This window comes from Cynocephalus volans, chromosome 13 (assembly GCF_027409185.1).
Source record: "Cynocephalus volans isolate mCynVol1 chromosome 13, mCynVol1.pri, whole genome shotgun sequence".
NCBI classification, from domain to species: Eukaryota; Metazoa; Chordata; class Mammalia; order Dermoptera; family Cynocephalidae; genus Cynocephalus; species Cynocephalus volans.
In genome coordinates this window covers 10,403,328-10,430,785 of record NC_084472.1, presented here as the reverse complement: position 1 = coordinate 10,430,785, position 27,458 = coordinate 10,403,328, and positions in this window count along the sequence as shown.

Genomic DNA, 27,458 nt, shown 5'->3' with positions numbered 1-27,458 from the left:
ATATTTTTGAAACTCCAGATAAGAAACAATTTAATTGGTATAGATATGGGTCAATAAGTAGTCATACCTAATTTACCCTATTGACCTATGCACATTTATTAAATTATTTTAGATTTTTTTCTAAAAAGATTTTGCTCAATTTACATTAAAAAGGACCCTTTACACATAATGTGAGTCTGCAGAAGAATCAATATTAATTTAAGTATGTGTCTTCCTGCTCACCTTTTCCTTTAAGAATCCATGTGAAGATAAAAATGTGATATACAGAGGAAGGAAAGATCACTGAATGGGGAAAGAGGAATGTTTTGACAACTGCAAAAAGTTGTGCAGAGATTATTTCAATTTTTCAGGAGGAAAATGTAAAATCCATCAAGAAAGAACTGGAGTATTTTTCTCAATGAGTAACCATTTTATAAGAGTAAATATCCTATGAATATCATATGCATATATAAAATGATGTATATATACCACAGTTTTCTTATTCAGTCATCCATCAATGGACATTTAGGTTGGTTCCATGTCTTGACTATTGTAAACAGAGCTGCGATGAACATGGGGAGTGAAATAAGCAAAGCACAGAGAGAGAAATACCACATGTACTCACTCATAGTGGGAGCTAAGAGAGGAAGAAGGAAGGAAAGAAAGACCACAGTGGTGCATTGGACTTGCAGAGGGAGAGAACATACCTTGGGCTGCAAAGTGGAGTGGGAGGGGGAGGGGAAGTGGAAGGGAGGTTGGGGATAATTGTGTGGAGGACATGGGGTACAAATGCAATTTGTGGTAATAGGCATGCTGCCAGTATGAATCTGGCCTTCACATCTTGGGCATGGGGGATGACAATCCGTTTTGTGTCTCATGAATATTCATAACCAATAAAAAAAATTGATGTAGAGAATTCACTGCTTGTGAGAATACCAAAATAGAGGTGCTGAGGCCCAGCTTCCAGGCTCCATTTGTTCCCTATAATCTTAGGTAAGTCATTTAATTTTTCTGTGCCTGGGTCTTTTGCACTCCCATAGAAGGTAGATGGATAGAGAAAAGCAGTTGGAGCTCTAGGTTTTCCTTTATTATTTCCATAGAAAAATTTACTAAAAACCCACTGAAAAAGTGAAAAGCTGCTCTTGATAAGTGGTAAATTTTACCTCTTGAGAAATCTCAATAGATAAGTATATAAACCAAATGTGTTTCTGGAGAAAGCCAACTTTTATCATTAAACACAAATTCACAGTTGGTTTGGGATTTCAGTGTGAACTTAGAAATAACCCACTTGCACATAAAGACAATCCAAATGAATTTTATTCCTGACTAACATGATAAATTATCAAAGCGTGTAACTGGGGGAAGTATTTTGAAGGCATTACACAACTACACTCTGCTTTTATTCAAACTCTTGGTAACAATTCTCTCACACTGAGGTTGAAAACTAAGCTGAAAACTAAGCTGAGGGGGAAAGATAGCCATCATCTGCTCAAACATCACCAGACAAAAAACAGATGGAAAAGAGACATGATGTAGAGCCTGACAGCACATTCTTTCTAACAGCACAATTATACTCATAAAGGCATCTGTTCCAAAAGTACAGGTTTCCACTGCATCTTTGTTTTACCTGATGGATGAAAAAACAGAAGCATCTTAAATCATCAGAATGACAAAGCTATAGTATGTTACTCATATGCAGGAGCTGTTAATTTAATGATGTCACGGACAAAGTTGATTAACAATGTCCCATCCCAAAGCATGTGTCTATAGCCAGAAAAGCCATCTTGTAACTAAATGACTTACTGCCCCAGCTCCAGGGCAGAAGGGCAAATCTGAACAGCATCACGATATCCCAGGCCTCAGGAGGAAGGGGGCAGGTGCCCAGAGCACAATTTTTCTTAGGCCCTGGCATATTTCTGCTGGTGGCAGGGTGATTTTATTGGCATGAGTCAGAAAGCATGTGAGTCATCTGTATAATAAATGAGACAACTTTATTTCATTCAGCTTCTGCTCGCTTCATTATAGCAAGAGAAAGTAAGGAAAATTTCTGTTTTCTGTCAGGTTTTCCCAAAATGATCAATCACTGATGCCTCACATGTCCCCATCAGAACTGTATGAGACTATGAAGCCACAGCTTGTATTGCCAGCAACCCAGGCGGGAATGTGGTTGCCAAGCACACCGGCTCCCGCAATGATTTACCACTTCCAAATGTTACATTTGACAACAAATCTAAAAAGTGCAGCCTTCTCAGCTAGAAGCTTCCTGAGTTAGATCTTCTGTCACTGATGCTTGGCTTTGGTCTCTCCATGAAGGGCCAATCAGTTTTATGCATCTCTGTTTGCCAAAGCTCAATCCCATGACTTGGTCACTGAACTCCAGGGTCACCTTCATCTTTCATGTTCAAATATGAGACCCAATCAAAGCAAAGGTCTGATTGAATTAATTGATTGGATGAAATAGCAGCTCAATTCAATCGGGAGAATGCAGGAAAGAGCCCTTGTCAGATAAGCATTTGTTGAATATGAACAGGACTAAGGTCAAAACCACTTCTTTGAGGATATGGAATGCAACACAAGAAGAATTTCTGCCAATTAATTTCCGCTAAACAGGAAAAGAATGTGCAAGTGCCATATGGTCCAGTTGGAACCAAATCATAACTTTCAAAAATTTATGATATTTGAGTTATAAAGGAGCTTAGCAACTGTTTGCACCCCTAGTCTACGTGATGCAGAAATAGCCTATACAATAGTTTCACAGCACTCGTACAGTATTTCTTTGAAACATTTAAATCCCTGGGAACTCACTCCCTCACAAGGCAGCCCATTTCTTTGCTAACCAGTTCTCATGGTTAAAATGGATTCTCAGAGTGAGTGCAAATTTTCTTCTCTGAAGCTTCCACACACTGATTCTCATTCTGACCCCTTAACAGCTAGCCGAGAGCTCGTCTAAGAAATTTGCTTCATGGTTTACACTCTAGTCCGCTCTGATTCTTGCACTTTGAATCATTCAGGTTTGTCTGTGATGCTGATCCGTATCCATCCAGCCCTTTCACTCCTGTTCTTGGCTGTGCTCTTAACTCCGCTTTGCTCAACCACAGGACTCTGTCTCATTAGCTCAGTGGACTAGCCCATCTCCTTGACTACCATCTCTGTCCAGAGAATGACAGGCACCTCACACTTGATTCTAGCACCCACCTTCTTTTCCTCAGCACTGTTCTCTCACATCTGTCCTCCAGAGAGTCCTTTGCTGGCACCGACGGGTCCCCAGCTCTTAGTCTTCTCTCCAGAGTGCTCCAACCCACCCTGTTGATTGTGTATCTCAGTTTGGTTCTTTCTACCTGCTTGACCTTGAAAACTCTCTTTCACTTCCCTCTGACTGTCATTGTGGAAATGAGTTGCAGGAAGACTATACATGGGTCTAGGAGAGCAATTATTGAACAGAGATTTAAAACCCAGGCAAAAAACTGAAGACATCCTGAACTCAGGCAGATGGATTAGCTGATGGATAAAAAAGATATTAAAAGCAAGAAATTGTAGGATGCAATAACTGAATTGATGATATGCCCTGAGGAGTGTGTACATGAAAAGAAAGATGAAATTACAAGGCAAAGAACAGTAGAGTCACCAGGCTACATGATACAGAAGGACTCTGGTGAGAAGGAATGATTAATTTTCAATGTGATTGATGTGAGGTGCCTGTGGGCCTTCCAAATTAAAATGCTTACTAGGCCTTCAGAAATATGGGTCCAGAATTCAGCAGAGTTCTTGATTAGATTTGAGAATTATCAAAATGTAAAGGAAACATCAGTTGGTACAGAGTTTTCTTTAAGATAAGCAGTTATTATATTTAGAGTGAAAAGCTCAGAAAAAAGGCCTTTGGAATTATGACTTTGAGTCTTAAAGACTGAGCAGATAAAGAACCATCCTTGAAAAGATCTAGAATGAATGGGTGATGAGAGTAGAAGAGGGGAAAATGAAAAATTAGAGCATGAAAATCAAAGGAAGAGATAATTTGAAGAAGAAAATGATTAACAATAACAAGTGTTCATCAGAGTTTTCGATACTATAACGAAATGGAAGTCCAATCTCTTTGGTAATACAGAGGCCAGTGATCCCAATGGCAGAGACTGGTGAGCTGCTCAGCAAACCTCCTACTATTTTCTGTGCAGACAGGCATACTAGTTTTCAGCATCACTTGCAGTTAGTGACTGACACGTGAGTGAGCTCCGGCCAGTAGAACATGAGCAGAAGTGATGAGTGCCACCTACTGCCTGACCCCCAAAAACTGCTACATGTGAACCTCACTCCCCCTGCCTGCCAGTAACATTTGGAGGATCTAGCAGAGGATTCTAGGATGCTAGCGGGAAAAGGAAGCATAGGATGTAAGGAGCTCATGTCCCTAAATCACTGTGGGAGCAATTTACAACCACCACCCAATCCTTCACTTTCCCCCACTTCCAACAACCTCTAATTGGATTTTGTAAGAACAAAAACAAATTTCCGTTAAACCACTGTCATAAGTTACAACCACTAGATTACCTTTACTAATAGAGACTTTAAAGGGTATTTTCAGTGCACTGATAGTTAGAAAAGGTAAGAGATAAGCACATGCTTGGGGATTTCTTGCCAAGCATTATTTTTTTTTTTTTTTGATCCCCATGCAAAAGAGGAAGTAAGCTGCAGTGATGCTTAGAGTTCAGGTGGTACATTTGGTTTTAAAATGCTCAGTGGATCAAAATTAACTCGACTGGCCATAGAAAATAGGATTGCCAAATCTCCTCTACGTAGGCAATGCCAGTGAAAGGAGGCTGCTTCCTCTGCAGCTTCTAATTTCACAATCTTGGAGAAAAGGGTCTGTTGGAGAGTTAGAACTGCTTCGTTAGAAGGAAGTGGAATGCAAGCACTCTTCAGTTTTTATTCAGTGCTTGTTATGTGCTCTTCTAGTCAATGGGCACATATTGGTAAAGAGACAAAAGTATCTGTCTTCATGTATCTTCCATTTCAGTGTAGTCTACATTCTTACATTCTTCACAATGAGAAAACTAGGTGAACCCCAATCGCAGGTAGATCTACATCCTGCTTTTCAAAACATATCTAAATATCCTACTAAACCCTACTCAAGTATCCAGTGAGAACAAGGAAAGCAATCAAAAACTGAACTCAACAATAGCTAAGTCATGGTCCAAGAATAATTAGTTGTTAACATCACATCTGTTACCATTCATGTCCTTCCTGACCAGAAATTCCCAGAATTAAGAGAACATTCCACCTGAGAGCAGGGGTGAATGACTAGGGAAAGAAGGGACAAGTAAAACTCTAGCTCTTTTTTGATGCCATTAGAGCCTCCAAAATAGATGTCACTTTCTTTTATTTACTGTATGTGCACGTGTGTGTGTGTGTGTTTAAACTTCCTATTTTAGATGAAGTGAGGATGAACTAAAAAGCATTTTAGAAGAATTTCTATAAATTAACAACTCAATAAATGATTCTATCTACAGCAGCCATCAAAAGTTTTATAATGTCCTATACAGCATGTTTTGAAAGAAAATATCCTGGGGATATTGTAATAGTACATTCCATCATCTTAAGGAATTATATTTAATGTTATGTTTCTCTATTAAATATTCAATCCTATACATAGGAGTACGTGTCATAATATTCAAAATCCAAGAATGCCAAGGGTAGAGATAATACAAATAGGTCACTCTTTTTCATAGGTAGGTGATAGGCGATAGACAGATAGATAGAAAGATTGATTGATTTACATATGTACGTATATATATGCATATGTGTGTGTATATAAATATGTGTGCACATCCTTCTGCCAAATCTCTCTAAAATCTGCCGCATTCAATGTCATATGGCTCATTATTCCTTAATGACAAATTCAAAGGAAAATAAAGCACTAAGTACTTTGTTTGATACAACTAACTAGTCTCCAAATTACGGAGTCACAATTTTATCCAAGGAGACATAGAATGCAGTGCCATCACTTCTATAGCTACCATCTCAGCCCATATAAACTTATTGCATTTTTGATGAGCTGGGAGAGGCTGTCCTTGGGCCGGATGTTCTGAGGTTTCTTGGTTTAAGGATTTAAGTCTTCATATTCTAGCACAAGGATGATTCCTGGCACAAATCCAATTGCCTATTTTCCTTGTAAAAAAAAATTCAAAACTTTTCCATTAAATTGTGAAATGAATTGATTAATAAAAAATGCACTTTCCCCCGTTGAGAATTATGGTTTAATGTTGTCTAATGAGGTTTATTTTAAAATAATTACACAAAATGGTGATGCCAAACCCAACAGAGACACTGTTTTTGTATTACACTAAGATTAAAAATCAGACAAGTGTATGATATTATTGAATGACTGGTGAATGCAACAAAAGCTAAGATGAGCAGAGAACACAAAAGCCTGCAATTATAACAAAGTTTTATCAGTTTATGAAAACCATATCTGAGAAGTGAATTGTGTCAAATATATTTTAAATTCTATAGTATTCTATTATCTATTTTAAAATATTGTAGGTATTATTAAATATAGCTGACTTTTTCTTCCTGTTTTTCTACCAAGTCAATAAACAAAACATTACCATCGCCACAGAAGCCCTTCTCATGTCACAGTCCTCTCAAAGATAACCACTGTCTGTTAACATTATAGTTATAGGATAAATTTGCCCTTTCTTGACCTGTACATAAATGGAATCACATAGTATGTACTCTTTTGTGTCTAGCTTCTTTGACTCAGCATTATGTTTGTGAGTTTCATCCACGTTGCTGTATATAACTGTAATTTGTCCATTCTTATATGTGCAAATTATTCCGTTATGTGAATTTATCCATTCAGTAAGTTATGTTGTTGTCAGTTTGGAACTGTTATAAATAAAGCTGTTATCTACATTCTTGCACATTTGTTTGGGTGATTATAAGTAAGGTATTCCTGCTGGATAAATACCTAGGAGTAAAATTCTTTAACGTGTATCAAAAAACAGCTTTCCAATGTTCCACATCCTCCCAACATTTTGTAATCTCTGTCTTTTTCATCATAGTCATTGTGGTTTTGTATAACTTGTTGTGGTTTTAACTTACATGTCCCTGCTAACTAATAATGCTTTGTGTACCTTTTATATGCATATTAACCATTTGGATATCTGCTTTTTGTGAAGTCCCTCTTCAAGTCTTTTACATATTCTTTTTTGATTGTTTGTCTCCTATCACTGAGTGGAAGCAGTTCTTTGTCTTTTTTGTGGCTTACATGTTCATATTCTAAATGGTGTCATTTGAGGGACAGAAATTTTTGATCTCAAAATAATCTAAATTCTCATTTTTCAATTACAGTTTGCACATCTAGTTTCTTGTTAAAGAATTAATTGTATATTCTTGGGGCATAAAGATGTTTTCCAATGTCTTTTCCAAAGAGCTACATTGTTTGCCTTTTCTACTTACACCTGAAGTTTCCATGCCACCTTGCACAACAACTTTGTTAGAAACGAGATGATGCATATCCTTTGTCAATAACATGCTATCTTAATTTTCACAACTTCACAATAGATCCTATTATTTGTCAGTATAGGCCTCTAGCTTGCTTCCTCTTCTTAAGATCATCTTGGTTATTCTTGGCCTATGGCATTTCTAAAGAGATCTTAGAAGCAGCTTGTCAATTTCCACAGGGAAAAGACAGGTTTTTATTGTGATGCATAGAAGCTATAAACAAATTTGGAGAGAATTAACATATTTTATGGAAAGGAAAAATGCCCACAATTTTTCATTCTTTCTTGTAGTCATGCATGTGCAGTAATACTTTGCAATTAATCCTATCAAGATATAAAGTCTATTTATCCACTGCCTAAATCTTGGATAACCATTTGACTTGTTCTGGAAGATAAAATGCAGTGGAAATAATATTGTGTAGTGTCATGGTTAGGCTTCAAGAAGCATTGTATTTACTCTCTCTCTTTTGGAACCCTGCCAAGTCACCATGTGAACAAGTTTAGGATAACCTGTTTGTGTATGGGAGACAAATGTCCCTATAATACCTGTTTCCAAAGTTAAAGTCAGACATCTGCCCAAGGTATCAGTGAAGTTATTCTGGACCAATCAGACTCTAATTGATCCATTAGACAACCATAGATGCATGCAAAAGACCAGTCAAGATCAGCTGAGCATGACCTAGATCGGCAGAACTTCCCATATGACTAGTAGACTCATGAGCAATAATAAATAGTTGTTGCTTTAGGTCACTAAATGTAGGGGCGGTTTGTTACACAGCAATTTCTAACTGACACAACACATTCATTATACAGTGTCTTTCAACCTATGAACATGATATGGCACTTAATTTGTTTTATATTTTTAAATTTTTTGTCAATAGCTTTGTAATGTTTAGTGTAGAGATCCTTTTTATTTCTATTTGATAATTTTTAATACAACTGAAAATTACATTATTTTAATTTTTTTAGTTATTTGTCTCTGTTTAAATCATAAATTTGCACATTTAACTTATATTCAATGACTATGCCAAGATTACTTCATTACTTTTAATGATTTGTTTGTAGAGTCTTTGGATTTCTTATTTCACAATCCTATTTTCTGAGAATAATGGCAGTTTAGTTTCTGCCTTTCCAATCATATTCCTGCTTCTTCTTTAACTTACCTTCTTTCACTGTGTAGAATATCCAATAAAATGTTGACAAGAACTAGTGAAACAGGCACTTTTAACATACTCCCAATCTCAGAGAGAATTCTAATATTTCACTATAAAATATGTTTCTGATAACTTTTTATTATATTAAGAAAATTCTCGGGCCGAGCCCGTGGCGCACTCAGTAGCGTGCTGCGCTAGCAGCGCGGCGACGCTCCCGCCGCGGGTTCGGATCCTATATAGGAATGGCCGGTGCACTCACTGGCTGAGTGCCGGTCACGAAAAAGACAAAAAAAAAAAAAAAAGAAAATTCTCTTTCTACTCTGCCAAGGGTTTTTTGTTTGTTTGTTTGTTATGAATGCTCTCTGAATGGATCAAGTGCTGTTACTGAATCTATCAGTATGTTAGTACAATTTTTCTTCCTTTTTATATTAACATGATGAATTAGGTTGACTATTTAGTAAATGATAAATCACTCTGGCATGCCTGAAATACATTCTACTTTGATGTGATATATTTTCCTTTAAATATTGTTGAATTCTCTTTGCTGATATTCTGTTTAGTTTTTGTATTTTTGTTTCTGAAATAGACTGATCTGCAAGTTCCCATTGATGTGATGTCTTTGTCAGGTTTTGATATCAAAGTTACATTGGTCTTTCTTTGTTCTCTGGAAGAGCTTATATAATATTGTTGTTATTATTTACTTAAAGGTTTAGTGGAATTTACTGTTGAAGTCATTGAGCTTGACATTTTCTTTAAAGAAAAATTTTTAATAAAGGACAATTTTATTATTAGTTACTGGACTGTTTATATATTCTGTCAGTTTGTGCAAGTTGTGTATTTTAAATGACTATTTTGTTTGAGTTTTCTAACATTGGCTTATATCTATTTAGGATATATTCTTGTTTCTTTTAAATTTCTGTAGAATCTGTAGTGATACCCACTTTTTAATTCTTTATATTAATAACTTGTGGGTTTTTTTCTTTTTTCTTGATAGTTATTCTAAGAGTTTACAAATTTTGTTACTCTTCACAGTGCAGACTTTTGACTTTCCTAATTTACTGTGTTAAAAATTATTTTATTAATTTTTACTTGTATTTTTCTCATTATTTCTTCTTTGTTCATCTTAATTAGCTTTCTTGTTCTAGATCCTTCAAGTTAAATATAAGATCATTGGTTTTTATCTTTCTTATTTTCTAATACATATAAATCACACTCTAATCTTATTCTGAAAACTGTTTTACCTACCTCACAAATTTTGAAATGTTTTGTCTAAATTATCATCCAGTTTAAATGTTTCCTAGTTACACTGTGATTTCTTTTTAACCCATGGAGTATTTAAACATATATTCTTTAATTTACAACTACCTTTGAATATTTTTACTTATCTTTTTTATTACTGATATCTAACTAAATCCCACTGTAGTAGTAGAATACACTATATTAAACTCTTTGATATTTGTGGAGAACTTTTTATATGTCTCAGTACATGGTCAATTTTGGTAAATGTTTCATGTGCACTATACTTGTTAATTAAATCAGATTTTTTGACTTTGTTTTATAGATCTTCTCTATCGTTATAGCATTGTGTCTGCTTTTTCTATTGGCTATTAAAAGAACAATGTTAAAGTTTTTACTCTGATTTTGGATTTATCTATTTCACCTTTTAGTTTTGCCAGTATAAGCACTACATATTTTTAAGTTATAACATTGAGTGTCTAAAAATTTAGGATTGTGGTATCTTCCTAGCTGACATACTCCTTTAAAATTATAAAATATCCTTCTTTATTTCTAGTAATTCATCTCACTTACAATTTCACTTTTTCTGGTATCAGAATGGCAACATCAGAGTTGTATATTCGTTTTGATAGTATTTGCATGGCATTCGTTTATTTTTCTTTTGTTTTCAGTCTTTGTGTTAAAAGCATGTTTATGTATGTATTCTGGCAAACATAATCTTTTACCTGAAGTATTTAGTGAAATCTACCACAATCCTTTGTTGCCTGATATCCAATGCTTTCAAAGCCAATATTTCATATATTTTGTTCATTTTTCATTTTATAGTTGTTCTAGGTAGGAGAGTAAATTCTGTTCCTGATACTTTATCTTAGCCAAAAGTGAACATCTGTCAATTACCTTTTAGAGAGATTTATAATAAAAAAAAAGTCTTTAAATGTACTCATGTAATTATCACTTCTGTGCTCTTCCTTCCTTTGTATTGATCTAGATTTCCTTCTGGTGTCATCTTCCTTCTGCTTGAATGATTGACTTTACTGTTTCTTCTACTTAGGTCTACTGGCAATTAACATTTTTAGTTTCTGTTTTAAAACAGCATTTTTTTTTTTTTTGCTTCATTTTTGAGAGATTTTCCTTGAGTATAGAATTCAAGTTACACTTTTTTTTTCCTTTCAGTGTTTTAAAGATTTTGCTCCACTGTCTTTTGGTTTTCATTGTTTCCAACAAAAACTCTTCTGTTATACTTAAGTCTCTTTCTCTATACACAATCTTTCATTTTTCCCTCTAGCTATATTTGAAATACTATCTTTATCACTAGTTTTAAATGGTGTTTTCATGTGCTTTGCATAGTTTTATTCATGCCTCTTGTGATTGGGTTTGATGAGCTTCCTAGATCTATGTGTTGAAAGTTTTCCTCAAACTTGAGAAATTTCAGCCACTGTTTTTGCGATTATCTTTCTGCCATCCCCACTCACCCACATCCTCTACTTTAAAGACTCCAATTCGATATATATTTCAATGCTTGGAAGAGTTTTTCAGGTTATTGATTCTTTGTTCATTTTTGTTCAGTCTGTATTTTCTCTGAGCTTCATTTGGATAGTTTCTATTTCTGTGCTTTCAAGTTCACTAGTCTTTTCTTCTTTGATGTCTAATTTGCTGATAATCACACACGGTGTATTCTTCACCTTAAAAAAATTATAATTTTCATATCTAAACCTTCAATTTGGGTCTACTTAATACCTTTCATGTCTCTACTTAACATTCATTTTTCTCTAGCTTCTTGAACATATGAAACACAATTATAATAGCTGCTGTAATTTCCTTGGCCATTAATTCTATCATCTAGAATTGCTAGGTCAGTTTCAATTGACTGATTTTTCTCCCAATTATGGGTTGAATTTTCCTGCTTCTTTGCATGGGTGGTAACTTTTGACTGAATCCTAAATATTGTAAACTTTAGCTTTTTGGTTGCTAGATATTTTTGCATGCCTATAAATATTCTTGAGCTTTGTTTGGAGATGCAGAAAAGTTATTTGAAAATTGTCTGATACCTTTGGGTCTTGCTTGTAAGCCTTGTTAGGTGGATTATAGCAGCATTTAGTAAAGAATCAATTTTTCCCACTATTGAAGCAAGACACTTTATACTCTACCAAATGCTCAATAAATTCTAAGGTTTCCTATTCTAGCTATTTGTAACAGCTTCCACTCCTGGCTTTATGTAAGCTTTAGACACTTTTCCCCTTTTCCTAACCTTGAATCATTTCCTCACACACGTGAACATATCAATGCTAAACTGAATCCTCAAGACCACTCTCTGTAGATCGCCAGAATTCTCCCTCTGTGCAGCTCTTGCCCCTTCAATACTCTGCCCTGAAATTTTCTTACTTTCAGCTCTCTGTTTTCAACCTGGGCTCTGCCTCTTTTATACTTCTCCATGAAATGATGTGGAAACTTTCTCCAATTAGTAGGTCAGGCAATTTTATATCCTGCCTCATTTGTTTCCTTTACATCAGGGATCACTTAACTTTGTTGCCAGGTAGCCAATGTCATGAGAGCCGTTGTTCCATTTTTTTTTTTTTTCAGTTTATTTTAGGTGAGAAATAATTCCAATCCCTGTTACTCTATCTTTGCTGGAAGCAGAACTATATAATTTGGTCTTTAGGTTATAAAATTTAGCCACAGGTAAAATTGCACCTAAAAAGTAGTGGACTTAACAAGACTCAGATATTAACACAATGATTGATGGGACTTTGTTACTACCTCATTTTGTAGACATTGTGGCCATTCTTTTTTAATAAGAAGGATGGTTACAACATCCAAAGGTAGGAGCAACTAAAGTGTCAAGGGGAGCATGTGTGCATGATAAATCACCAGGGTGAATTGTGCTAGATGTTACCTTTTATTTCTTAGCACCATCCTTTCTCTTCTATGCTTCCCCCACATTTCATGTGCTAGAAGACAAAAAACTCTCTTGTCAGCAAAGTTCCAGTACAGTGTCTGCTAGCAAGGCACTTGCATGAAACTAGAAGAGAGAGAGAAGCTGGAAGTCATTATTTTTGTTCAGACTCCAGCAGTAATCTAGTGTGCACAACTGTCAGGCATGTGGCAATAAAGGAGAAGAGAAGCATGAGCTGACTGTAGCCAGAAGACAACCATGGTCATTTTTGCAATGCGTGGGAACAGGAGGCATATGACAACAGGCTCCTGTGGGCACAAAAGCAGCTTCATTTCAGTCCCTGAGGTTTCCATAATCCCATTTGTTCCTTCGGTACTTCTAATAAATTTCCACCCAAATAATCTATATTAAATATGTCTCATCAAAATATCTACAATGTTGTCTATTTATGGACTGAACCCTGAATGCTATAGCATTCCATTAACATATGAAGAATTACTAAATCTATAAGTGAATGGGTGGAAAATAAAAGAAGGGAAAAGAAGAGGTTAGAAGGAGATTAAGCATTACAAGGAAAGTTGTGGGGGGAGGAGATGAAGGAATTTGTCTTATACCATTGAATTTCAAGGTACTATGCAAAAACCTTTTCTGATAATGCCAATTTTTGCATTGTCTGGCACGATAAGATATTGACAATTCTATAATAGGTTAAATTTCTCTTTTCTTTTAAATATATTAGTTTTTTTTTAAATACTTGTTTTATAATTAGGTAACTTTCTAACACTCCACAATCACATTAATCATGAAAATTACAATTTCACATATGAAAAAAATGATGTTATCTTATTAAAATCACTGATATATTTTAGACCTGCATGATAACACTATATTTTTGTTCATTTTGCCCAATTATTCTACTGCTGTCAAAGTAATTTCTAGTAACTAACACACAAAAAATATGATGTGCATCCAAAGGATTTCTCTTTTTCCAAATTTTATTTATTGAAACATAATTGATTGTACATATTTGTGGGGCACAGTGTTGAATATTAATACCTGTGTGCAATATGTGATGCTCAAATCAGAATAATTAGTATATTCAACATTCCCATTCAGGCACTTGATTTCTTCCTGCAGAGGTAAAGAGTGTCTTGTGACAATTATAAATGTTAGCTCCAACCAGGGTAGTTCTACATTCTTTCCTGTTGGCTATGTTTGATGTCTTATGTTCACTCCACTGATCTTTATAAGAGGCAATTTTTCATAAAACTCCAAAGAGTTTTCATTTTTATACTGTTTCCTTCATTATCAATTGAGTTAACAGTCAAACATGCAGATTTACAGATGTAATCAAATGGAAGAGTTCAGCACTACCTACTGCCAGTTTACCTAGCATGGCCAGACCTCTTCACTAAGGGCATTTTTAATTTGTACCTGAGATTATCATTTGGGCTAAATCAGATTATTTCCTCCTTCTGCTTCTTCTCCTCTCCCTCCTTGACCTACTTCTCCTCCTTCTCTTCCTTTCTTTCCTTTGCAGTATAATTTCTATTGGGTTTTTTTTTCCATTCATAAAATGTTTATTGCACTCACAGAATTTAATACATCTGTTCTTAATAATTAGGCTTTTCTTAAAAAAAATAATTGATGCTACATATCTGTGGGGTACTGAGTTGAATATCAGTACCTGTGGGCAACACGTGATGCTCAAATCAGGATAATGAGTACATTCAACATTACACGATGTAATCATTTTTTGTGGCCTTTTACCAATTTCTCACTAACGCCCTTCCCCTCGTCCATTCCCATCACTGGTGGCCTCAGTTCCATTCCCCCCTTTTAAAGGTTCAATGAATTATTGTGATTATTGTATCTTCCTTCCTTTTTTAAAACTTATTTGTTGTTTTTTTAGCTCTCACTTATGAGTAAGGACATGCGGTATTTATCTTATTTCACTTAAAATAATTTTCTCAATGTCGATCCAGGCTGTGCTGAATGGCAGAATTTCATTCTTTTTTATGGTAGAGTAGAATTTCATTGTGTATATATACCTCATTTTCCTTATCCAGTCATCTGTGGACGGACATTCAGATTGGTTCCAACTCATACCTATTGTAAATAGAGCTGTGATAAACATTGGAGTCCAGGTATACCTTCAACCCGGTGATTTCCATTTTGCGGTGTATATACCCACCAGTGGGATTGGTGGGTCATGTGGCATTTCAGTCCGTACTTGCTTGAGGAATCTCCATACAGTTTTCCATACTGACTGCAGTAATTTACAGCCCCACCAACACCATAGGAGGGGTCCCCTTTCTCCGCATCCTCACCAGCATTTGTTATTCTCTGTCTTTTTGATAATGGCCAGTCTAACTGGGGTGAGGTGATATCTCAGTGTGGTTTTCAGTTGCATTTCCCTGATGATTAGTAATGCTGGGCATCTTTTCATGAGTCTGGCAGCCATTTGTATGTCTTCCTTTGAGAAATGCCTATTTAGCTCCTTTGTCCATTTTTTAATTGGGTTACTTGTTTTTATACTGTTAAGTTGTTTGAGCTCCTTGTGTGTTCTGGATATTAATCCCTTGTCAGATGCATAGTTTGCAAACATTTTCTCCCATTCTGTAGGTTTTTTTGCTCCATTAATTGTTTCCTTTTGCTGTGCAGAATCTTTTTAGTTTGAGATAATCCCATTTGTTCATTTTTCTTTTTGTTGCCTGTGCTTTTGGGGTCTTGTTCATAAAGTCTTTGCTCATTCCTACTTCCCGAAGTGTTTCCCCTACATTTTCTTTTAGGAGTTTTATAGTTGCAGGTATTATGTTTAAGTCTTTAATGTATTTTGAGTTGAATTTCATATATGGCAAAAGGTACAGGTCTAGTTTCATTCTTCTACATATGGATGTCCAGTTTTCCTAGAATCATTTATTGTTGATGCAGTCTTTTCCCCAAAGTATGTTTTTGTTGTCTTTACCAAAGATCAGCTGGCTGTAAGTCTATGGTTGATTTCTGGGTTCCCTATTCTGTTCCATTGGTCCAAGTGTCTATTTTTATGCCAGTACCATGCTGTTTTGGTCACCACAGCTTTGGAGAATAATTTGAAGACCGGTAGTGTTATGCCTCCAGATTTATTTTTTTGCTTAGGATTTCCTTGGCTATTTGGGGATGTTTGTTGTTCCATATGAATATTAGGACTGTTTTTTTGTACTTCTGTGAGGAATGTCATTGGTATTTTGATGGAAATTGCATCGAATCTATAGATTGCTTTGGGTAGTATGAACATGTTCACAACATTAATTCTTCCAATTCTAGAGCAAGGAATGTTTTTCCAGCTTTTTATGTCCTCTTTAAATTCTTTCAGCAGTGATCTGTAGTTCTTGTTATACAGATCTTTCACGTCCTTGGTTAAATTTATTCCTAGATATTTTATTTTTGGGTGACAATTGTAAATGTTCTTGGTTTCTTGATTTTATTTTCTGCTAGTTCATTATTGGAGTGTAAAAACACTACTGATTTTTGTGTGTTGATGTTGTATCCTGCAATTTTACTGAAATTATTTATCATCTCTCGTTTTTTTTTTTTTTTTTAGAGTCTTTAGATTTTTCTATAAATATGATCATTTCATCTGCAAACAAAAATAGTTAGATTTCATTTTTTCTGATCTGGATGCCCTTTATTTGTTTATCTTGCCTAATTGCTCTGGCTAGGATTTCCAATACAGTGTTAAATAGGAGGGGAGAGAGTAGATATCCTTGTCTTCTTCCTGTTCTTAAGGAAAAAGCTTTCAGCTTTTACCCATTCAGGATGATATTGGCAGTGGATTAGTCATACATGGCTTTTATTGTGTTAAGATACTTTCCTTCTAGACCTAATTTGCTGAGAGTCTTTATCATGAAGTGATGTTGAATTTTTTCAAATGCTTTTTCTGCATCTATTGAGATAATCATATGGATTTTGTCCTTGATTTTATTGATGTGGTGTATCATATTTATTGACTTGCATATGTTGAACCATTCTTGCATTCTTGGGATAAATTCCACTTCATCACTGTGTATAATTTTTGTGATGTGTTGCCGTATTCTGATTGCTAATATTTTGTTGAGGATTTTTGCATCTGTGTTCATCAAAGATATTGGCCTATAGTATTTTTTTCTTGTATTTTTTGTCTGGTTTTGGTCTCAGGGTTAGGCTGGCCTCATAGAATGAATTTGGGAAAATGAACTCTGTTTCAGTTTTTTGGAATAGTTTGAAGAAAATTGGTATTAATTCCTTTTTAAAGGTTTGGTAGAATTCAGCAACAAAGCCATCCAGTCCTGGGCTTTTTGTTGTTGTTCTTGGGAGACTGTTGTTTACTGCTTCAATCTCATTGCTTGTTATTGGTTTGTTCAGGTTTTCTGTTTCTTCTTGGTTCATTATTGGTAGTTTGTTTGTATGTGTCCAGAAATTTATCCATTTCCTCCAGGTTTTTAAATTTATTGGTGTATAGTTGTTTATAATAGTCTTTAATGATGCTTTGTATTTCTGAGGTATCAGTTGTAATGTGTACTTTTTCATTTCTGAAAACAACATATTCCACACTTGGGAATAATTTTCTGACCAATTCAAGAGTGACAAGGAAGGCTGCCAGGTTCAAGCAGGACCTAGAGCAGAAAAGGTCTCTAAGCGGGTCCCAGATGTGGCACAAGCAACGCTGCCACTTTGGCCATATAATCTGACAGGTCTAATGGCTTCAGAAGTAAATGTGCTGGGAAAAGATGCTATGGGAAGATGATAGCATTGTATCATTACCTTTTATAGGTAACATCACATTGTCTTCCAAAGTCAGACAAACTTATACTTCACCAGCAGCATCGTAACCTTTCTGTCATCCTATGTCTTCACACTCATTTGATAGTATGTACATTTTAATCTTTATTGAGACATTTAACTCTTCTTTCCCCCTCTACAGGTTCTTGCTTCTCTTTTGTCATTCTTTTTTAATTTTAAATTTTTAACATACATATTTACCTCACCAAGTCCTAAATTAAGATAAAATCTTTAACTTCTTTTTAAGAATTATAGTTTAGCTGGGCATACAATTCTAGGTTCATGTAATTTTTTCTCAAGACTTTGAAGAGATCTTTCTCTTCTCCAGGCTGCTATCTCTGTCGTTCAGAAGTCTGGGCTCTTTCTAGTTCTCTCTTCTCTCTGGCTCCTTTTAACTCTTCTCTTTTGCTTTGAGTTTCCAAAGTTTCACTGCAATGTATTTAAAGGTGATTTTTTAAATATATTTTTCTGCTTGGGTTTTATTGCTTTACTGAAAGTGAAGATTTGTGTCTTTCATCAGCTCCAGAAAATTCTCTATTACTTCTTCAAATATTCCTTCTTCCTTATTCTTTAAGTTATTTTTCTCTGAAACACCAATAGAGGAATGTTATTCTCATCCTAACCTCCATGTTGCCCAGCCTCTTATATATAAAAATCTATTCCTTTGACTCTTTGTATTATATTTTGTGTAATTATTCTTAAGTTTATGCTTCAGTTTATAAATCTCTTTAATTTATTTTAATCTGCTGTTTAACATTCTTGAGTATTTATGGCAATGTCTACATTGTTTCTATCTAGAAACTAGTTCTTTTCAAACTTTTCTATTAAAAAGAACTGTATAATTTTTAGTTCATGTATTTGATTATTTCCTTTTTGTCCCAAACATATTAAACAAACATCTTTTAAGTCTTTATTCGGTAATTCTTGCAACTGGAGTCCTTCAGAGTCTAAGTCTGCCCTTTTATCTTTCTACCGACTGTCATGTATGGTAGACTGTATCTTGTCATATTAGATTATAAACTCAAGTTCAGGTATGCTTTACATATGGCTCTTTTTGTGGCTCTGTTTGGGAGGGATTTTCCTTTGCTACAGCCAGGCACCCAAATGTACTGTACAAAAGAGGCCACTTAAATGTAAATTTTCTGATTGGGATTTTGTGGATTACACAAGCAGCACAAATTTGGATCCCAAACCTATGTGATGGCAGATTTGTCAATACAAATTCTTAGAGTTTTATTTTTGATGTTGTTTTGTTTTGTTTTGTTTTTATTGAAAGTTCAGGACAAGAATTTCAAGTTCCCTTGTCTTCTCTTTTTGTGGTTATGTGGAAGGTTTCTAGTCCACTCTTTCGCCAGCATTGTAGATCTGCAAAGGCCCCAGTTTATGCAGAAGTCTCAAGCTTTCCTCCCCTCTTGTAATGGCGCAAAGCCCCAGCGATGGCCCCCCACATGGCCATCAATCCCAAGGCTCAGATTGGCAGACTCCTTCAAGACACCTTTGACTTCACTGCTTACTTACCACCTTAGTTTTCTGCTCCCTCTTCATATTTGGTTCCTGAGCATTTCCATTTCATTTATTCCAGCTGTTCATTTTAAAGTTTATCCAGCATTTTTAAACACTTTGCAGTGGGACAGTTTTCAGGATATCTAATGCACTATATTGATAAATAGAAGTATGCATGTAAATTTTAAATTTGAGATGATAATAATTTGTTTTTCAGGTGGTTGCTCTTAATTATGGTCTTTCAATGAAATATGCTTGCTTTACTTAGCATCACCAAGATCTTAGTCTTAGTCTATCTGACAGGGGAAAAAAAATGTACCTTGGGATATTATTATGCATTTCTTAAAATATGGGTAAGTTGAGCACCTTTTCATAGGTTTATTAGAAGTTGGTTGTTGTTGTTGTTGTTTTCTATATATTGCCTATTCAAATCCCTTGCTTATTTATTTGTTGGGCTGAGTTTTCATATGGTTTCATACAAGAGGAAATTAGTTTTTTGACTGTCCTGTGTTATGTTTAAGAGTTTTTTTGAGGTTAAAATGACACACAACATACTGCTCATATTTAAAGTGTACAATTGAATAAGTTTTGACATATATATACACCCCTGAAACCATTACCACATTCAAGATAATGAACATTCCCATCAACCCCATAAATATGACTTTTTGCAAATATTTTTCCTATTTCATCATTTGGATTGTTTATTACTATATAAATTTTCCAATTTCCCTGCAAAAAAATGTGTCAGTCATTTACTCTAGGGATTCTTTTTCATTTTTAATGCCCTGCCCAGAAAGTCCTACTCTGAGGTTATTTATAGACTCATCCACTTTCTTTTTCTATTTTTCATGATTTCATTTCTTATACATTTAAATTTTTGAGAGTGTTTCTTTTGGGGCAGCAATCCAAAACATTTTATATAGTGACAAGTTAGATTTTGAAGTGAGTCAAAGACACCAGAATGAACAGTCTCATTTAATACAAATCACTGAATTAGTTCCAAATACAGTGAATTGCTTCTTCTGTAGTATTGATTAATAAACCATAATAGAAGTTACGGAGGGTCCCATTTCTTTTACCGACTCTGTGAGGAACATATTATTTTAGTTCTAATTTGAGATTCATGTTTGGAAATCTTCCTTTTTAATATATCCATTTCATTAATTTTGATATCATTTCCTATTTTATTAATTGCTTAGTAAATTGTTGTTTTATTTCTTAACTGACAGCCAAATTCAATCAAGACTACAGAAAAATCCATGCAAAAGTAGTAAAGGGAACAACGTAATAAAAAAATTTTTAGAAAAACTAAACAGTGACATATAAGAAAACATTTCTCTTGGTTTCTAGGTTTTGATTTCAAGGTGATTTTTCCAAAATGATTTCTTTTCATCATTTCCTTTAAATCTCTGTTAAGCCCTGCGTGTTATCTACTCTGGCATAGATATGGGCTTTTCCTTTTGAGTATGTTTTACCTTGAAGAAGTAGTAATTTTAAACATGTAGTAGGTCTAACCCAGTTAAGTTTTCCTATCTTTAGTTTAACGAGTCTATTGGTAAATTCAAACTGCCTAATGCTCCCAGACGCATTAGTGTAGTTTTGTTCCTCTTACTTTGTTGGGGGACTGGTCACAGGGGGCTGACAAACATGGGACAAGTTATGCAGAGCTAGATAAATGTTGTAGCTTGGGAGAAGACAAGTTTATAGCTGCAAACTTTAAATACACTAAAGCAGAGAGTTCTATCCAATTAACTTGTACAAAGAAATGTTTATCTTCCTAATAGTCAGACCAGAAGATGAGAGAGAAAGGCAGCAAGGGAAGTGGAAAAGAAAAATTAAATCGAGAAAGAACTGTTGAGACTACATAGGTAATGAAATAAAATATAAAACAAGACGGTATATTTTAAAGCAAGAAAAAATAAGAACAGAAGATACATGGAAAGTAAAAAAGGAATGAGGAGTTAAAAGGAGAACTGAAAAACATAAAGATCACAAAGAAAAGACAGAAAAAGACAAAAGGAATCAGGAGAAAAGGAAAAAGAACTGGAAGAGACATAAATATCAAAGAAAAACAAGTATGGGTAAGAGGACTGGAAAGCTGAAAAGCGGGAAAGGAAGAATGTATATAGCGACCATGTTGCAGCTATTGATACAGATTTATACCTTATTTATGTAATTCTCTCTATTCTGTGGATTTTGCCTTTGCTCACAGATAAATATAAACATATAAGTGGTTAAATTAATAGAGTGAGCACTTATAGGCAGTATCTTTAAAGAAAGAACGTTACAAGACAGTCCTTATGAAGTAATTTTTAAAATTACACTCGTAGCAATAAATACTAGTTTCTTTTGGTTTTGCTTGACCATAAAAACTTTATTTTATGCTAAAGGCAATTGTTCATTCACTTTAAGTTCTGAGCACTACAGAGCAAGTTTCTTCCTTTAAAAAAAAAAGAAATTTAAAAAATTTCACACTTAAAAGAACATAAGTTTTGTTTAGCTTTGCAACTGCACTAGCATAAATAAAATAGAAACTTTTTTCCTGTGAATTGCCTATTCAAATCCTTTGCATGTTTTATCCAGTGAAAGAAGAGGAAAAAGAATGTATGTTTCTAAAATAAGAGAGTAAATGTTAAAGTAACTCATTAAAAAATGAGCTTTTTTGTTAGATTCTGGTAAAAGATTTGTTTTTGCTCCAGCAAATATTTTTTATTGTGAACAGCTATGAAGAATGGTACACCCCTGTTGCTTCTGTATTATTTAGGTGTGCTTGTGTTACAAAGTTGGTGTATATTAGCAAAATAAGCCGTAAATAAAAATCACTAAAATCAGCCCTATTTTTTTCATACATTTTATAAAAGACATCAGAAATATGTTCTCTTCAGGGAGAAAGAGGGAATCTAACTTCTAATTTTGGGTAGCACATTGACATAGGGATATTTTGCCTCACTGCCTGTGTTATTGAGTTTTAAGCCATATGTTCCTGGCTTTAGTTCACAATATTTACACTGTTGGTGAGATGATAAAATTTGAGCACAGTGTGTCCTATTCACACTTCGTCCAATAACTCATTTTTATTTCAGAACACTTTCATCATACTAAGTCATATGATTTAAGGAAACTTTTATTAAACCAGGCAGAAATACCATTCTCTCATTACAAAAATGAAGTTTCCTCTTCTATTTATGTAAAAATGAATTAAAATGATAGTATTGAGAATAGAAGTAACATTTATGTATTAATATATTTTTATCTTTCCTAAAATGTAGGGTTTGAATATATTTCCTATTCTGGGTTCTGGCATCTGAATTATTTCCTCTCCTACGCGTTTGCAAATCCCACACACATCCTCTAGCCCTCATGTTCCACTTTACTGAAAGGGAGAGTGCATGCAAACCAAATGACGTCCCTGTGTCAGCATGCACCTCTACTAGCAACTCCAGAAAGAGACGCAGATGCCCTGACAGCAGTTTGGCCCAGAGTCCTCTCCATTCATCTACTGCAATATGGTAGATGAGCAATTGCTCTGTTTCAGATCACAGAAACTGAATTATCTTTGGAATTCACGAGTCACATTGCTTCCCCACCACTAATTTTTCACTTGTTCTCTAACTTGAAAATTTCTAAAGATGTAAGCCTATATATGAAGTTAGTAACAACATGAAATCTACAATTTTCATCTCTTCACTGCACAGTCTGCCTTTTAAAAACCTGAATTAATGTCAGACATAGTGACAAAGATGCTTTGCTCATCCAAACTTTAGTCAGGCTCCTGAACCTTTTCTAGTCCCATCTGTGTACTTCCTTGTAAAGTCCAATTTTAGCAAGAACCCCCCGCCCTTAATATATGATCATTCCTCATATCTTATCAGGTTCCTTATCCTCCAACATCCCCCAGGTGATGTCTGATTCCCTTGGCCTATCTTTAGCAAGAATCCTGTTAGATTTGTTTAGCCAGAATCCCCCTTACCTCTGATGTCTTAGCAATTTTCCACCCACTGACCCCCATCCTGCTCCTTGGCTATAAATTCCCACTTTCCCCCACTGTATTCGGAGTTGAGCCCAATCTCTCCCCTACTGCAAAATCCCATTCCGATAGTCCTGAATAAAGTCTTTCTTATCATGCTTTAAGAAGTATCATTGAATAACTTTTTCTTTAACAATAGTTAACTTGATTTTCAGTATCATCAGAGACTGTATGAAATCACACTGGCCTCTCAGAGAAGCTCTAAATGAACTAATAGTGTTCTCAAGTCACATAATTTTAAGTTGGTAGCTGAAATAAATTCAAATCCAAGACTCGTGATTCTTGGTCCAGTGTTCTTTACATTCTACCAACATAGCCTTTTGAAAGACTGTCCAGACGGCAAACTACTAGGAATATGAATCATTATTGCCTGTTGATTTTATTTGCTTCAACATTAGTAAGATAGATTTAAAAATTGTTAGTAGATTTTAATAAATGTTTATAATTCTTTTATTATCTAGTAACTAGAAATGATCTTCTTTGTCATTTTTAGAGCTGTCACTTAATTCATCAGGCCTCTGCCCAAGCAGTGCTCATCTTTACTCTAATATTTGCAAGTAAATGACATCAATAAAAAGAAAAAGAAAACAAGAAAAATAAGAAGATAAAAGGTAAAAAGTTGAAGGTAATTGGGGAGATCATATAATACAGTTATTCATCAAAATGACAAGTTTTAGGGACTAATCAAATCCTTCTTAGTTCTGGTTCCCCTGTTTACTGTAGCACCAGCTTAGCCAAATTACTTAACACCACTGAATTCAGCTTCCTCAGTTCCTTGACTGGGGACAACAGTAGTACCTACCTCACAGAATTGTTGTGAGTACTAAATGAGAAAAAGTATACAATACTTAATATAGTACCTGGTACTTGAAGATGTTCAAGAAAAGTTGGCCAAATCCTAATATCTCTATAGAGAATTTTTTGAAATGCTCACATCTGAGAACTATTATGTAGGCCCCTGACTCAGGTGTATTCCAAAGACAAGCCTTTTGAAGAACAGCCATAAGAAGCTTTATAGGGAGTTTCCGTCAGTTATCCACTACAGAAGTCAACAGCTTCAAGTAGGTGAGTCACTTCTCTGCTTGGTTTAATGGAGAAGAGCCTTAGGAAAAGCATTTTCTTCACCACTGCAAGTCTGGAAGCAGATTGTAATATATCCTACAGCTAGAGAAAGAAGCCAAGATGGGAAAGTGCTCAATTTGGTTAAGCTTATTTACTGACTCATCCCTGAACAGTTGTGCTTATATTAAAATTTTATATATATGAAATGTAAATATAAATGCACACAGATGGCATGAGCATATGCACACACACACACACGCACGCACACGCACACACACACACACACCCATAAAGTGTCAACCTGCTTTAATCACTGTAGTGGATTGAATTATGTTCCTCAAAACTTCCTGAAGCTTGGATTGTGTCCCCCAAGTTTTATGTATTAGAAACTTAGCCCCCGCTATGACTGTTAAGAGGGCGGGAAATCCGATTATGGCAATTGAAAGGTGGAGCCTTAAAGAAGTGATTGGATTGTAGGACCGTGCAGTAGTGAATGGATTAAAAATGGTGGTAAGGGATGTGGTTCTGTGGGCTTTAAAAGAAGAGAGTCTGTCTTTCTCTCTCTCTCTCTCTGCTGCTCTCTGTTTCCACCATCTTGCAATGTGATACCACTGGGTCACTATCGCCACCACCAAATGGACTTTGGACTTCTCAGCCTCAGAAACCGTACGCAATAAATTTTGTTTTTCTTTATAAATCACCCAGTTTCAGGTATTTTATTATAAGCAACAAAAATGAACTAATACAATGACAATGGAGAAAGTCTAGATATCCCTAGAAAAAACAGGAGTGCCCTTTTCTCTTTGGAATTCATTTTGAGATTTGAGAAGCAAGATTTACCTGACAAATTATGTTTTGGTCTGGCAAATACTAGCTTTCCCCATGCACACAATACAGCAAAATCATGCTCGACAACAGAAAAAGGACAATTACACATCACACATTTAAGATTAGCTCCAAACTCTAGGGTGGCAGGGACAATCTCTTGTCACTGTGGTATCCATCCCCTACACCTAGCACAGTGATGGGCACATAATACATCCTTATTAAACACATAAGTAAATAAAGATGGCTAAATCTCCAAGTGAAACTCAATATATATTAATTTTAAGGGGAAAAAGTATTATCATCTATACTGTCCTGAATCAATATTTAAAAATTCTTCTTTTTTTCTCAATAAAACTAATAATTTTTTTCATAACTGAAATGACTTTGATTTCTTGGCTTTTGTAGACTTTGAGGAAGTGACTTAATTCATTCAACAAACATTTATTGAGTTCTTAACTAAATTTCATCACTGTACTGGGCACCTTAATACCCAAAAATGAGGAAGACATTATCTCTCCTCTCAAGGACTCACAGCCTAACATGAGAGTAAAATCTTTACAGATAGAAGTAAAACACGGTATGAATGTAATGATATGAAAGAGTAGGCCTGAGATTCAATCAGACACAAAGACGTTGTGCCTGAGACCCCCTCTTTGCCTCTCCAAATTCGTTCTCTTAACTTCTCCACCTTGCTCTGAGCTCCAGGAGCTGGAGGGACTACATCATAGCTTTGGGGGGCGGGGGGGCCTGTCATTTCTTCCCCTCATTGGTGATGTCATCCAGTCTCAGAACTTTAGACGCCACTGATATGCTGACCTATCCCAATTTATATCTTCAGCTGAGTACTCTCTCCTGAACTCCAGACTCCTATATCACTTCCAGTCTGTCGTTTAATATTTTCACTTGGGTGTCTAAGAGACATCTTGAACTTAAATGCCCCAAACTGAATTCCTGATATTCTGCACAAATCTACACCCTTCTCAATCTTCCTCATCTCAGTTGATGAACGCTTCATCTTCCCACCTGTTTAGGCCAAAATCTTTGGATTCAACTTTTATTTCTCTTCCTCACTCTAACCCAATATTTAATCTGTTCTTAAAATATATACACAAATCCACCCCTTACTCACAATCTCCAGTTATCACCCTAAACTGACTACCATTATTTGGGGGATGTTTTCTGCAATACTTTCCAAACTAGGTTGTTGAGTTGTTTGGGGTTCTTTTGTTTGTTTGTTTGCTTCCACACTTGCCTTCCTGTGGCACCATAGCAGCCAAATTGGTGTATTTTTAATGTTAAGTCAGATCATATCTCTCCTTTGCTTATCACCCTAAAAGTGGCTCTCTCCCATTAAAGAATAAGAGTCACAAATCTTAAAATTGTTTGTAGAGTTACATATGTGGCCCCATTACCTCTCTGACTTCAACTTCTACTATCTTCAACCTTCACTTGCTCCTCTTCCATTTCACTGGCCTCCTTGCTGTTTTTTGGATATGCCAGACACATGGACAACTTGGGGCTTTTGCACTAGCTGCCTACATTTTCCCAAATGCTCTTCCCAAGTGACCCATGTGGCTAAGTCCTCCAACTTATTTGGTCTTTGTTTACAAAGCTCTGTCATGGTTTATTTTATTTGGCTGGGCCATGGTACCCCAATACGTGCTTAAACATTTGTCTGTATGTTTCTAGGAGGGGATTTTTAGATAAGATTGAAATTTAAATTGGTGAACTTTGAGTAAAGCAGATTACCCTCCCTACTGTGAGTGGGCATCGCCCCATCAGTCGAAGGCCTGAATAGAATAAAAGGCTGACTCCCCCCTAGTAAGAAGGAAGCCTCCAGCATCAGCTCTCCTCTGGGTCTCTAGCCCACTGGCCCTCCCTGCAGATTTTGAGCTTGCCAGCCTTCATAATCACATAAGCCAATTCCTTAAAATAAATCTCTTTCCATATATGTGTGTGTGTATACACATCCTACTTATTTTGTTTCTCTGAGGAATCTTGACTAATACAAGCTCCTTCTCAGAGGTGCCTACTTTGACAACTCTGTTCAAAGTTATAGCACTCCCCTCAAAGCGTTCTTACCATTCCCTATCCTGCTATATATGTACTATATCAATTCTTTATTTGCTAAATAATCTATTTATTATTTTTATTTGCTATATCCTCCCACTTGAATATAAATTCAGTGAGAGAAGAAATTTTTGCCATTTTATTCACTGTGAATTCCCACCACCTACAAATAGGCCTGGCACATAATGGTCTCAATATTTCTTTTTTTTTTTTTTTTTTTTGCAGATAAAAACAGCTTTATTTTTTCCACTCAAGCTTTATCAAATGCATATACAAGAGCAAAAAATGTAACATGCAATCAAACTTGTTTTGTCTTACATTCACAGGTTTTCTTTTAGAAAATAATACACACTTGGATAACTTCTAATTCAAACATTTCCCAACTATTTCCACTTCATCTCTTTCTTTTC